General features: G+C 36.6%; 1 long non-coding RNA gene across 1 annotated transcript; it reads left to right on the top strand.

The window, feature by feature from the left end:
• The first annotated feature begins 4,684 nt into the window (after positions 1 to 4,684).
• Positions 4,685 to 11,378, top strand: LOC108640656. The gene is made up of 4 exons (XR_001921341.1): positions 4,685 to 4,807; positions 5,329 to 5,390; positions 7,380 to 7,381; positions 11,222 to 11,378. It is a non-coding gene; the product is annotated as an uncharacterized LOC108640656 (long non-coding RNA).
• The last annotated feature ends 247 nt before the right edge of the window (positions 11,379 to 11,625 follow it).

Here is an 11,625-nt window from a genome sequence, read left to right as displayed (position 1 = left end):
AAAGGGCCTCATTTCAAATGTGTACCAGAATAAAATTTAAGTAAAGGCTAAAATGTTGATTTGTATCTAAAATAAAAGAGTAGGTAAAAAGGAAAATTATTAAGAAAGGGTCCTGATGTTTGACTTTGGAAAGGGACCTGGAGAGCAGTGAGCGTATCTTCAGTAGAGCAGAAATATTAGAAGCCAAGCTGGACGGTAACCAGCTGCAGAAGATGAAACTGGTGCATTTGTTGTAGGCAGTGCATCACATGATTTTAGAGACTGGGGGGATATCTAGTCTGTTCATAATCTGTTTGAGAAAGGAATTAGAAAGCAGAACAGAAAACTAGGGAATTTTCTGAAAGAGAAAAAGGAAATATAAGATAGCGAGAGACTGAGAAGAAAGGTGACGAAGAGCAATGGAAGGAAAGAAGTCAAACTGATGACTGGGACAGAAGAGAGGGTTAAATATCTAATACAGAGTTGAAAACTACTTATAACTGCAGAGCCCTGCCAGGACATATCTAAAACATATGGTGTACCCAACTGCTCAAGTGTAAGGAGCAGCTCCTTGGGTTTGGCAGTTTACACTAAGAGGATCAGCTGTTAGGTTTATTGTTATCACAATGATAGAGGGTTTTAAGAGTAATGTTTCTTTTAAAGATACAAGCACAGAGGAATTAATTAGCTCTGACAGAAGTCAGTTTGACAGTGGTACTCAAGAGAATATGATAGTCTAAAGGGAAGCAAAGACAACAGACAGAGCAAGATTATTCCTTTCTCAAAGCATTAGATTAATGAGTTCGTTGACTCATACAATGAATCAGGAAGTCTTCAAACTCTTGGATGTAAAAGCTAAGCATATTATACGTCATTGCATGCTGCGTAAAACCTGAATTTTTTAGTAGTCAGTTCACAACACGATGAATTAATGATTGGTGGAGAAACAAGAAACAGAAAAATAATTCAGATAATTAAAGGATCGAAGAAATTTGGCTCTGGTGAGGCAAACAAATAATTAAAAATTTTAAGGGTAAAAGGAGGATAAGAAATAAGGACAAACTCAAACATTAACTTGGAGCAACACATGTTGTTTTTTCCCTTGTTCTTTTCTCTTTTCAGCTTGTAACTCAACTAAAGGAGACTTCAAAGTTTATTTAATTTACTTTGGTTTTCTAAGACAAATCAAGGATGGCTATATACGTAAAAGCTTTATAATGTGGGGTTGTTTTATCTACAAATTATTGTTTTTATATATGTGATGACTGAATTATAGTGTATATGCAGTGCACCCAGAAGTGCAATCGAAATTTTTTATACATGTAATAATCGCACGTAAAAAAAACTAGTCTCATGTAGTCTCAAGAAGGAATAACAGTTGATCACAATATAAAACAGATTCCCATCAAATTTACTTTTTGGTAAGGTGACTGTAAATGACATTGCATTTAAAAAGCTCTATGATTACCTTGAACTCTGTTTTCAGATGGTTTGGAATTCATGTGGGAAAGGGACACGTAGTAGATTTTCAAGCATGAGCTGACATGAAGCTCACTGTAGATGCACCACCCTTTCAGCAGCAATGTGTCCTGCACAATTCATGCCCTCAAGCTTCTCTCTTTGAAGAACAGTGGAGTGTTTTGTCCTGTCATCCTTTAGTTCCACCCAAATACCTGTCATGGGAAAATGGCACTGTTGAGTCATTGATATTTCTTGTATTTCTGTTGAGAGAGCTGTTTTCCTATCATTACTTCCTTAAACCATTAGTTTGTACCTTAGAAAAACGTACAGTTCTGCTTTTATTTCTGTGCTATCAAGAGTTTTCTAGTCAAACTAAATACTTTCTGATTTTAAACTCTCTGGGCCTTGTAATGGACTTATTCTATCAATTGAGTGTCTCAGCTTCAGTGTGTTGGGAGGGCTGTGCCCCACACATTATGGGTCACCTGTTGTCCTTAGGGTCTAAATCTTGAAAGAAATATCTTAGTTTTGTTTTGTGCAAAAGATGAGATGCTTCTGACAGCATTCATGGGTCACCAGTGAAATCTCAGAGAGACTGATCCCTGCCACCTGGTGTGCTGTGGCAACACAGACAACAGAAGTGTCCCATGAGAAGCCAGTAACCAGGTACATACCTAATAACCCAAGGAACAGAGAGTGATATTCAGGGAAAAGACATTCCAAATAAACCAAAATGACTCCAAGAAAAAGCTGGAGTCATCTATATAGTGTGATCAAAGCACTCTCAACAGGTGGTGCTGGAGGGTGACTTGGTTCTCACAAGTATTCCAGGGCAAACAATACATACAAAACAGATAGTAACATTGGTCTCAGTTGTACATTTAACAGTGATAATGAAAGCTGGCTCTGTTTCTGATAAGTATTTCTGTGCCCAGAAATGTTAATTCTTCTTGTACATTCTCCCTTAGTCGCTCTTAGTAGTAAACCATTTTTTTTGGCTTAGGAAAGAATGCAGCTCTTCCTAAAAGTGTGTTGACTTGTGCCCTATGTCACAGTGGATTTTTGGAGGATTTCTCTATAACAGAATGCAGAACAATTTGAACACGAATCTGATTTTTTCCAAATTTGGGAGTATTTGGATCTCAGTTCTGCATAACTATTTAGTGAAACGTGGAATGACAGAGTTACTAAAATCAGACTTGTTTTTTTTATAAAGCTGTCACAGATCAAATTACAAGCTATGAGTGGGAAGGAGGGAAGAGGAAAAAGAAAAACAGAATTATGATATTAGATCTCTGACGATAGTGGAATGTTTCTGACAGAGAAAGTGGAGGAAGTCTAGAGAAAAGTTAATGAAAAAAAGAAAATATGATTTTTGGGTGATAGTTTCTCACTATGTGCTTTAGTTGATCAAAAAAAAAGACTTGCAGATAGAGGCTGTTAAGAAGATAAGTAATAGAGACCATAAAAAATTGATTTCTGAGATATAAAGAGTGGCTTTGGTCCAAAAATCAAATTGAAAATTAAATTATGGAAAGCAGTAATATAACAAGATAATTGCCTGTATGTTCAGGTGAGATAACAGATAACAGAAAATTATTCGTTAAGAAAATGATAATAATATATAGAAAAACACTTTAAAAAGTGACTATTTTTATTGTCTACAGGGAATAAAACCATCTTTTAAGAAAACTGCCAGATTTTCTGGCATAAGAATCAAATAGTGGCTAGATAACAAAGAGCTTGCATAAAGACTCATTTAAATTCCTACTGCATAGAGAGAAAGCTTAAATATATTACTGTCATCCAAGATAAAAAATATTATTTTTCTCTAATTTCTTTCAAAGTGCCTGAAATTACCAGCATTTAGTGTTTTTATCATAATTTTTCTTTACAATACCTAGAAGCAGATACTTATGAGATGACAGGAACACTCTGGGACAGAGCTCAGGATGGGATTGAGCCCAGACCCGGTAAGGCATGGTGAAGGTCCTGACTACAGCGTGCCGAAGCCATGTGACTGGGATGAACCACCTCCTGACATGGACCGAGACATCTGAAGAGAGTGGTGTTGTCCCATCTTGCTGTGCCACATGACTTGTCTCTTTTTCCTTTGCCTTGTAGCAGTTGCACCACCAGGATGATGCTGGGGCTACATCTAGACACTGGAGATTAGAGTTGAAAAAGGAGGGGCAAAAAAGGCCCTATCACTTCCTGCAACTGTAAATCTGCCTGTGACACCATGGCCAGGTGATATTCAGAGACCTGAAATTCAGCATCTACATGAGTGCGATATGTGTAAACTCCTTTTTTAGTCAGTGGAGATCCAACCAACACTGAGCAGAATATCTACCTGGGCTTTGTTGGCTGCACTGAGATGTCACTGTATGGACATTAGCCTGAACACTGGGTCTTCTAGGGCTGTTTTGGATGGTTTGTGTAACTCTCCCTCAGTGTATCAACTTGTTCAAGTAACTTTAAAGCAGGTTAGCAAAGTAGACACCACTTAAAGGCATAAAGCAGATTTTTTATTTGTTGAATATGTGCAATAGATAGGCAGGACTAACGAGCTCCTAGAGTAAGCATTGCTATGCTTTTTTATCTCCACTGAGCTAACAATGAGTTTTTGCTGACCAGAAATTATAAGTCAGGAAGGGAAGAGTGGCCCTCTGCCATACCCTGAATGCCCTGATTCTTGTTGCTTCTGAGTTGTCATCTTGATTCCCAGTTGTTTCACTAAAGCTTCTGTATGTTTCCTGATCACAGTTTTTTCTCTTGAGTTGTGCTCTGTGCACATACTCACAGTTCTTCCTTATAACTTATCAATGCCCTGAGAATTCTGAGCTGTTCTTATTGTTGCCTAAAAATCGAGAGCAAAAAAACCTCACCAGGCTAATTTAGTAGAGATAAAATATAGAGCAGGTCTTTAATTAAGGCCTGCTGGTGCAAGGAGTAAAAAAAGGCAAGTGCATTGTGTCCAGTGGTTCTATAATTTTATAGTATTATCCATCCAATCTCAGAACTATTTGCCCCCCAGGTCCTCCCCAAATATGCCCCCTGGCACACTTCTCCGGAATTGAGGCAGGAGTCCCAAGACTCCTTTCTTCCTCATCTTCCTCTTCTTCATGGCACATACTGTCTTTGGAGCTTTTCTAAGGTTCCGGGCTTGAAGGTTACTTTGACTATGATAGTATCTTGTTGTTCAGGCCTGTTGTTTTTCTTAAACAGAATGTATTTACTCTAATCCTGCCTTGAAAGGAACCTAAACAAGCTTCTGCCTATTTAACTTATTCTGGGCATGCTGGTTATTCATATATCAAACTAGCATTTCCACAGGCTTTCTAGGAGTCATTCCCATCTAGTCAGTGTAAGACAATTTACCTTCTCTTTCTGACTCTAACAGCTGTCTTCCACAGCTCTGACTTTGGGGTTGTTACTAGTCAAACCATATATATATTTTTAAAATGTCTTCTTAGTATAAGACTACTATTTATGATGCTTGCAGCTAGCAGTAAAAATCTAAACCCAGTAAAATGCTGGATGCAACAGCTGCAGACAAAGCATGCACGAGGGACAAGATAGATGCGGCAATTGTGTTTTCATACCAAGTACAAAAAAGTGGGTCTGGGGCAGGAAATTAGATGAATACTGTAGGTCCCCACAACTGTAAGTAGAAGAATGTTCACAGGAAACAGCTTAGACTGATGCATTAAGTGCATCTTTGTACTGAGTTGGGAGCAAATTGATAACCAGTACTTATTGAATGTGACTAATTTTAATTACATTTATTGTATAAGGACTTATATATTTCCAAAGAAAACATAAATTTAAAGTTAACTCTGTGTTTGCTAACTTGAGGACCTGAGGTGAGCCTTTTGTTTTGTGTAGATTGCATGGATACTTAATACACCACCCTGACATAGCTACATTTCTTGCAACTGGATGGACAAGTAAGTACTGAAGCAAAAGGGCAGGGTTTCTTATGCTTAAAAATATGTAAAAACAAATTCAGAGCCCTGGCATTAGTTCCACTGACTGCTAACAAGAAGTAAATGGAATTTTACACTGTCAGATAAGGTACAATATGAAAAAATTATAATACTAACTAGAAGTATTTACAAAATGCTCAGGAAGACTTGGTGGTGCAGGAACCAGCTGCCTAAAAAGCTCTTGTTTATTTTGTTCCTTTCCAGTCTTTATTTTCATCTGCACAGAGAACAGAGGTGCAGAGGCCGTTTGTCTGTAAACGATGCTTTTATAAAATCACATGTGCTCCTGCTTATACTGAGTCTAGCAGAGAGATGTGTCCTAAGTGTAGAGTCCATCTGGGGATTTTGGAGGTTTGGTATCAGTCTGAGCAGGTGCTTCATTAGTTTTCAGTAGTGCTTGCTTGGTACTGTCTAGTTTGCTATACTGGCCATGGTATTGCCTGAGACTTGTTTTCTTTCTTGTCACTGCAGCACTACCTGTGTATTCGGGTTCCAGGGCATGCAGCCTGTCCTTCAAGATATTTATTTATAAAATGTGCTTCCTCCCACACTTGTCATACATGGCAGAACACTGTTTACAGTATTTCACCTGCCTTTATTTGTGAGCCTGATTATATTAAAGAGGTAATGAACAACTAGTATTGAAACAACTTATCACAACAAAGGAAGTATTTGTGGGGTTTCTGTCTTTTTAATTTCCAAAAAATAAAAATATTTGATTGGAGGTACAGTGTGGGGAGTATAATTCTAATAAAATATGTTTAGCTTTATGGGAGGGATTGAGATTGTGTTTTTTACTTTGTGTTGGCCCACCAGAAACACTGATATTTCAGAGATATTTGAAAAGAAAGCACGGCATTCCAAGCCAACGTGTAGCCTTTTACAGATCTATGCAAAGGAGATTTTAAAGAAGCTAACACAGAAGAGGATATTTCTTATCATTAATGTGAATCAGAAGTTGGCTATCCCAGCCAATCTATGGAGAAAAATTCTTCCATATGGCTGATTTGTAAGCTCCACATTTTAGAAGAGTAGCTGCAAAGATGACAAAGTGATGACAAAAGTGCAGTGATGACAAAAGTGCAGCTTGTCAGCTAAGTTGTAGACCTGCAATATTATTCTCCCCTGCCCACCTCTCCTGAAGCTCAAGACCCTCTGAAATGGAAGCCAAGAATATTGTCACCTTTTCCCTGTTCTGGAATAGACAACTGTCTGACACAGGAGCCTGAAAGATGAACGGAAGGCTGCTCTCAAAGAAATGAAAGTAACACTATGAACTCTCTGTTGCAGATCCACATCCACACCCTGTCCCATCCTCCTCTCATATCCATTTCCCCATCCCTGTGATATTATCCCAGAGAGATAGCATTTACAGACACAGAACTGATTTCTGATAACTTACAATTATTACGAGTGTTGTTTATAGAAGAAATTTTTTTACTTATAACAGGGACACATTTCTAGTTTGATGCTGAAGTACAAAACATGAAAGGGAGGGCTTTAAGAGTTGAGGGAATTTTTTTAACAACAAAAATATCCTTTGACTTTTCTTTGTAAGAAGTCCTATAGGCTGTGGCCACTTGCGACCAGGTCAGAGTAAAGTGATTTATTTCTGCAGGAGAAAGAATATCACAGTAGATGTCAGAAGTTAGTACTTTGGGAAAACCTACTAAGAAAAAATCACAGCCTGTCACAAGGAACCCTATATGTTATGAAACGTAAAGTAATATGATTTATTTTATGAATATTGATAACATTATATATATTATATATGAGCCTTATATATAGTTTATTGCTCTGCAATTTTCATAGGAATCAGTATTAAAATTTGTGAAATATATTTATTTTCAAGGAGTTTTATTGGAAAATGTCGAATAACATACAATGAGAGGTAAATTAGCTAGACATCTCTCAAATATGTTTCTTGAAAATCTTGTTGAATTTTATCAGCAGTTTTAGACTTAATACTGTTATTGTTCACTTATATGCTTATGAAAATTTCCTTTAGGCAATGGTCGAGCAGAAAGTAAGGAACAGAATCAATATAACTTTCATAATAGTAATTTCATAGAGTTGGCGTGCTTGGGTTAATACAGCGTTCTGTATTGTTGTTATTTTTTGGTGTGGGTATTATAAACTGTGCTTTCTGTTTCTGAATGTGTAACAACTGGTAAAGCAGATGGGTTATTATGATAAAATCAGCAGGCATTAATCTAAGGTATCTTAAAAAATACTGTTATCAATGTGCAAAGGTCAATGCAGAAAACTTCCTACTGTTTGACTTGCTCAAACTTGAAAAATGGCAATGTTTCTGTTTCCTTTGATAACACAAATTATCCATTATGTATTTGAATTTGATATGAATTCATCAGGATTTAATGTGTATGGCAAGCTAAATAATCCAGATGTAAACTTTATTGCAGGAATTTTGAAAACTTCATTTTTAGACAAATTTGAATTCTGCCATCCTTGTGCATTTGAGGTTCTATTGATCTTGTCACAAATAAAATGCAAAATACAGATCTGTAGTGTATTGTAAAGTACAGTTCATCAAGTGAAGATGACTAGCTTAGTGTCAAACAACTCCCAACATGCTGATTGCTAAAATTAGATCTAGGAATTAATGCATTTAGAATACTGTAATTCTAGGAGAGTATTCAGAAACAAATTTTTGAAGAAACTACATATATCTTCATATTAGAAATAGTTCCTTTATCTAAGAATTGTCTTAAGGTATTTAATAGTCACAATGAATCAAATTTGACTGTTGTGAAATTTTCAGGCTCTGCTTTTGGCAATGGCCAGTGTTCTGCATTGATCATGTGGGATTGGATGCTTGAAAAGTGCTCATGTTTTCATAAGGCTTATATAAAGCAAAGAGTATTTCTTTATTTCTGCCAGTTATATGACATCTAAACATGCTGTTAAATTGTACCCTAATTGTTTAAGTAACTGATGTGGCAGAGATGGTATGTGGTTTAAAGGCAGGCTGGGAAGTCATTAGGAGAAGAAAAAGAATCAGTCTACAACATGCACGTATAATGTACCATGGAAAAAAAAATAATTGTAGACTGTATTTTGAATATAATGTTAACCTTGAATAAATCATGCCATTACTGGTTTCTCTTCCTTCTTACTTGAAGTAGCACTATGTGGCAATTATTGAGGATAGCTATTAGTCCTTGTCTTTCTTTTATCAGTGAGTCGAAGGAGTTGTTTTTGTTAAAAAGATGAATAATGTATATTCAGAAAATTGAAGTATAACATAAACATGCTGGTGAATGATTCTTTAGAAAGACTTAACATTCTTGAGTTTATCTGCACAGGCAGGGCAAACAATGATACATATAAGCGGAAATTCTTGCTGCCTGCCTGGGTTGTTTGCAAGTAGAAAACTTGTTTTTCCTTAGGAGGTTTCATGCTCTTGTTATTTCACTGGCAAAGGAACTGCATTATGTTACTGTATATACGTAATTCATTTAAGGTTTTTCTCCTGCATTAAAGTTCTCTTACAGTCATGCTTAATTTTATCTGCATGTTGCATTCATTATAAGAGAGAAGTATAAACTTCAGTCTGACTCAATTGGTTGGGAAAAGATTAGTTTTTAACCTATTTATGGAATTCATTTCACTTAGATGAGTTGCTTACAAACTCCTATGTTTAAACAGAAACTTAATGGACACAGGATCCTAGATTGGTTTATAATTAGCTGTGCTTTTTAACTGCCTTGCAGAGTTGACAGGGAATTGCTCTTTTGACTAAGCACTGTCAGTATTACCTTGGAAAGCAGCTGCCTTGTTGATGCAGTGGGTGCCCGTGGTCTGTGTGCTGCTGTGGGATGCAGCTGGGTGTGCTGCATTGAGAGCTGTAGGTGACAGAGGAGCAGAGAATTTGTAACCTCAGGACAGCAGGTGGCACTTCATGCTGCGGTACCGTTCCCTGAAATAACCTGTTCATTCTCGCAAGCTTTCATTTTGCTTTTCATTTTTATAGTCTAACCATGGAGATTTGAAAGCTAAGTCTGCACAGCTTAGGTATAGTTCAAGGCTTTGTATTACTTTAGAGAGAAAGCCAAGGGACAGCTGCAATTCAGCTTTCTTTGCCTCTGAGGGTAGGAGTAATATGGTTACTACTTTTTTGTTCTATGAAAAGTGAGTCTGTTTTTTCTTTCTGAACTATGTACTTGTCCTGAAGGTAAGGACTGCAGCCTTTTCAAAGTCTATCTCCTTTGAGCATACAAACCCCATGTAGCTGGTTAAAAAAGAGAATGTTTACCTTTAAAGAATTTAAAAAAAAAAAAGTAGTAGTACATTTGAGGATTATTGTTGTTTATGTACCTTTATACTTAGTCTTTCAGCTATTCACTGCAGCCAAAACATTGAGAAAGGTATTTAAAAAGTCTAATAAAAGTGAAATCTGAATTTCTCTGGAAATTGTTTCTTTAATCAGATGAATACAAAGTCAGTAAATATTATGGAACTAAAACCATAGAAATTGAAAACACTTTCTTTTTACCCTTGTTTGATTTTCTGGATTAGTTCTTTTGTAGCATCTTGTTTGACTAGGAATTCAAGTAGGAATCCATATTTAGAATTTAGGTTTCATTTAAAACAAGCAAAAATTTGTTTCACTTTTTTCCTCATGAAGCCAGAATGGAATGGTAGAACAGTGTAGATTATTTCTTTTCTAGATATATGGATCCTATATGACAAGTAAGAAGACAACCTACTGATCCTCTCAAGTTGAAATTTTGTCTGTGTTTTATTTATGATGGAACAGCAACAAAAAATGGCAGCATTGGACAGAGAAAAGAAAACTCTAATGGTACTAGCAGTAGTATGTGAGGTCAACAGAATCCGTGGAGTAAGAGTGGATATAAACACACAAATGCAAATATAAAACACATCGGAGAAAATTAATGTCATTGGATTTTTAAAAAATAATTACCTTGTATTTGCAGTGTAAATAATTGATATGTACAGACATGCACGCTGCTTAGAAATTACATATGCTTAGGCACTGAAATTCTCCATTTTCTGACTGGTTTTGACCAGCAGTTGATCTTGAGATGCCCCCTTGGGAGAAAGTTTAATTCTAGCAGAATAAGACTTTTTGTAGTGTTTAATTTTTTAAAACTCAAAAGCTACAATGTTGACTTACACATACACCTAGTTTTAGCTCTAGATTCCAGCTTCACTCAGCTCTTCTCTGAGAGAGTGTTTCTACTGCCCAAAAATGCATTTGAGGGACTCTGTCTACTCTGGTGGCACTTCAGTGTAGACAGGTGGGTTTCTAAACTGACCCAATAACCACACCAGTGTCTTTCCTGCTACTTATCTCACCTGTAGGACAGCCAGCAGACATGGATTATCAAAACCAACAATTTTCTATGAGTTACCCTTAGTATGCTAATGTGTGGCCAGCACATTTTTGTGTGTATTTGGCCGTCACTGGGTTCTACTCCAGAAACAGGGGAAACTGAAACAATAAGATTTGTACTAAAAGATGAGTAGAAAAAGAGATGAAAAAATCCAGCCACTCCTAGTCTTGGCAAATGGAGAAGGGTAGAAATTGCATTAAAATAGTTGTGCCTCCATAATTAAAAGATTTAATCCTAATTTTGCAGTATTTTAAATCTTGGAATAGAACCAAGTAAATTTAGAGTGAAATTTTAGTCAAGAGTAAGTTACAGTTTGAGGTTATTCTTTAACTTGCTAGTGAAAGTCACAAACTGAGCTTACAGGAGAACCATGCTGATTATGATGTCAACAGCCTTTTCCTTTTTTTCCAGGGTGTTCAATATGTACCTCTGGGGAAGGACTGTGAATGGAAGTGGTTGGGATTATGCATTTGTACCACGGATCTGAAGTAGGACATGAGATGATAGCAGGCAAGAGAAGAAAGTGCAAGGGCAAATACCTCTACTTTAATGGACACAGGTTCCTAGATTTCGATGTTCTTTGGATGGATTTGTTCATCCAAACACACTAGGTAGATCATAATAATAGATCACTATCATAATAGTAGAAGAGGAATTAGAAGTATGTGTTGTTTATCTTTTCTTTCTCTTTCTACCAATGGCCAGCACAGGCCTCTCAAAGGCAGATTTATTGCCATTGCATGAAAACCACCTCACTCATTGTACAGGCTGTGTTTTGCCATTTCCAGTCTACCAGAAGAAAACACTTGCAAGGT

Source organism: Manacus vitellinus, unplaced genomic scaffold, assembly GCF_001715985.3.
Source record: "Manacus vitellinus isolate BGI_N305 unplaced genomic scaffold, ASM171598v3 scaffold_4_pilon, whole genome shotgun sequence".
NCBI classification, from domain to species: domain Eukaryota; kingdom Metazoa; phylum Chordata; class Aves; order Passeriformes; family Pipridae; genus Manacus; species Manacus vitellinus.
Note: the sequence above shows the minus strand (reverse complement) of the source record. Positions and strands in the feature narration are given on the sequence as shown.